Below are 3330 nucleotides of genomic sequence, written 5' to 3'. Positions count from 1 at the left end.
TTTAAAGGCAGCCTGGTCTAGAGAGTGAGTTCCAGGACAGCCAAAGCTACACAGAGAAACCCTGTCTTAAAAAGCAATCAAACGGGCTGGAGAGGTGGCTCAGAGGTTAAGAGCATTGCTTGCTCTTCCAAGGGTCCTGAGTTCATTTCCCAGCAACCACATGGTGGCTCACAACCATCTGTATTGAGGTCTGGTGCCCTCTTCTTGCCTTCAGGCATACACACAGACAGAATATTGTATACATAATAAATAAATAAATATTTTTTAAAAAAAGCAATCAAACAAGAGGTCTACACTCACAGAGAACCGCCAGTGCCTTCTGAAACGCGAGTGCCATCTGACAACATACGTGACCCTCTTGCTCTTCGTGGCATTTTCACCTTAGAACTTGTCTAAATGTCCCCAGGTCTCACAGGACGGCTTTTCCCTTCTCCCCTGCAGGGCTCACAGGACGGCTTTGTATGTGAAGTTATGCACGTGGTACTGAAAGCCTGCTCAACCTCTGAAAGTTAATCTTCGTGATTATTAGGGTAATGTGCATGCTTACTGTAGGACATTAAGGAAGTTTGGGGGCTGGGTGTGTGGCTCAGTGGGTAAAGAACTCTGGCACACTCAGGAGGACCTGAGTTTGAATCCCCAGAGCCCATCTAAAGCTGGGTGCGGTGGTGTAGACACCTGTGAATGTCCTTGGACCTCCACATGTGCACTCAAACTCTCAAGTGTACACACACACACACACACACACACACACACACACACATGCGCGCGCGCGCGCGCGCATCCCCCCACCCATTCATAGGAAGAAAATTCAGGAGAATGTAAATCGAAGAATCTAATACTTAGACGAGACTGATATTTTGGTATAATTTTAATTTTCTCTTCTTTCAGAAGTGAGCATTGAGAAATGTTTTCTGGAATAATGTTGCATTGGTTACTCATGTAGCTGAGTAATATGTTAGACATTTTTTTAGGTATGCTGGCTAGTTTTGTTGTCCACCTGACACAATTCAATTTATCTGAGAAGAAAGAACTCAGTGGAGGAAATGCCTTCATCAGATCGACCTACAGGCGAGTCTGTGACCAATGTTTGATGTGAGAGGGGCCAGTTCACCATGGGTGGTCCCACCCTGGCCAGGTGGTCCTGGGTTATATAAGAAAAGAGGCTGACACCTGGGTCTAGTGACACACGCCTTTAATCCCAGAAACGGGGTAGGAGAGGCCAAGGCAGGTGGATCTCTGTGAGGTAGAGACCAGCCTGGTCAACCAGTTCCTGGCCAGCCTGGTTGATATAGTGAGACTCTGCCGCAAAATAGAACAGGACAAAACAAAATGACAGCAAAGAAAGACGGCTGGACAGACTGAGGCTACGGGGAGACCAGGAAGCAGGGCTCCTCACGGTCTCTGCTTTCCATCCTTCCTCCAGTTCCCTCCCCACTTCCTATAACCTGAGAGGAGAGTAAGCTCTTTCCTTTTTAAGCTGTTTCTTCGTCAGTGATTACAACACTAGAGAAGCAAACCAGGACACAGTGTGTGGTCTGCCCTAGACCTTGCTGGGTCTGTTAGCTTTCTGCTAGTGTTCTAAACTAACCGACGCAATTTTAATGACAGTCTCCACAGGTGTCTGCTTCCCTATTCTAATTAAAATTCTGCTTAGATTTATGCTTTATGTGTATGTGTGTTTTATCTCCATGCATCTATGTGTATCACGTGTGTGCCTTGTTCCCAGAGAGGTCAGATGAGGGTGTTGGATCCTCTGGAACTGGAGTCATGGACATAAGCTACTGTGTAGGTGATGGGAACCGAACCCAGGACCTCTGCAACAGCAATTGCTCTCAACTGCTGAGCCATTTCTCCAGCCTTATTCTAACTTGCTTGTTTCTTAAGATGTGGTCTCATGTATCCCAGGCTGGCTTTCACCTTGCTGGGTAGCCGAGGATGATATTGAACTCCTGATCCTCCTGTCCCTGCCTCCTGATATTACAGGCACATTTTGCCACCACATCTGCGTATGCGGTGCAGGGGACAGAACCCAGGACTCCTACATACCAAGTAAGCCGTCTTTCAACTAAGTTACATCCTCAGCTTTCTTCTGTAGCTGGATCAGTTATTTAGCTTTGCCAAGCTCACCTCTATCTGCAAGTTAGGGCTGATAATATTTTGCAAGGTTGTAATGAGGATCGGAAATAATGTACATAAATGGAGCTCAATAAAAACAATCTAATTTTTGGCTTATAGCTTTATTAGTCTGTAAGTACAGGTGCTCATAGTTGTATAATATTGCAAATGAGTGAATGCCCTCTGCTTCCCCTCAGCTCATGTTCACTAAACACCTGCGACATCTAAGTGCTGTTCATAATTCCTGAGGCCTTGTACGCCGATTTTTCTTAGATATTTTTCCTACATAAAACATATGCTGTGGTTCAACTTCAGTGATTTTTTTTTTTTCAGTGATTTTCTTATTCGTCTTTGTTTTCTCAGACCCTACGGTCCTGCCTGGCTCATGGTAGCAGGTGCTGAATAAATGTGTGAGCCGAGCTGAATAATTTAGTGGGGAAAGAAACACAGGCACACAAACAGGCGCACAAACACACAGGCACACGCACACACACAGGCACATACAGGCACATGCGCACACACACGCACATACACAGGCACACAAACACACGCGCGCGCACGTGCACACACATGCACATTAAACATGGAAGTCTGTCATCATGCACTAACTTGTACAAAACGCTTTGAACTGCAGACCAGACAACATTAACTTTGAGTAATGGTGCTGGCAATTCCCTGGGGAGTAGATAGGCTTGATCTGGGGCCTGATCATGGGTACTGAGGAAAAAGCCTCCGAGACTGCCACCACAGTGTGAATTGAGGTAGAATTAAGCTATTTATCTTATCAGTTATTTGTGCTGGCAAGAGAGTGGGGTTGAAGGATGGGTCCCGATGAGCTAGATTTTGATGTGACTAATCAGTATTGTTTCCAAGCGCTTCTGAAAATACAGCCTTAAACTGGGTCTGAGCAGGTAGTGGGAATGAGAGAAACAGCAGAGGTCAGGGAAGGGAAGATGGCAGAGAGAGAGCGCAGCAGAAAGGACCTTAGCGGTCTACATTGGCGGGAAGAAGGTTACAGGCAGGACGGGGTAGCCACCTTAGCAGTCCAGAAGGCAGCAGGAAGGCTGAGAAGACAGGCCAACCACGTCAAGAGACAGCAGCACTGACCTGGTGGCCAGGAGCCCCCCCGCCCCCGCTCACCGGACCACGTCCACCAAACCACGCCCACCGAAGCCCCGCCCCGAGCTGCAAGCCGCGACTCTCCGGTGCCGGGGA

General features: G+C 47.4%; 1 protein-coding gene across 2 annotated transcripts in view; it reads left to right on the top strand.

The window, feature by feature from the left end:
- Positions 1–461: 461 nt before the first annotated feature.
- Atp23 (ATP23 metallopeptidase and ATP synthase assembly factor homolog) overlaps positions 462–3330 on the top strand; it is a 17963-nt gene continuing 15094 nt past the window's right edge. The window contains exon 1 of one of the 2 annotated variants that reach the window (XM_026784569.1): positions 462–530. The gene's annotated coding sequence lies outside the window, so the exon portion shown is untranslated. The remainder of the gene's footprint in view (positions 531–3330) is intronic. The other variant, XM_026784572.1, reaches the window with a different exon arrangement.

Source organism: Microtus ochrogaster, chromosome 24 (genome assembly GCF_000317375.1).
Source record: "Microtus ochrogaster isolate Prairie Vole_2 chromosome 24, MicOch1.0, whole genome shotgun sequence".
NCBI classification, from domain to species: Eukaryota; Metazoa; Chordata; class Mammalia; order Rodentia; family Cricetidae; genus Microtus; species Microtus ochrogaster.
Note: the sequence above shows the minus strand (reverse complement) of the source record. Positions and strands in the feature narration are given on the sequence as shown.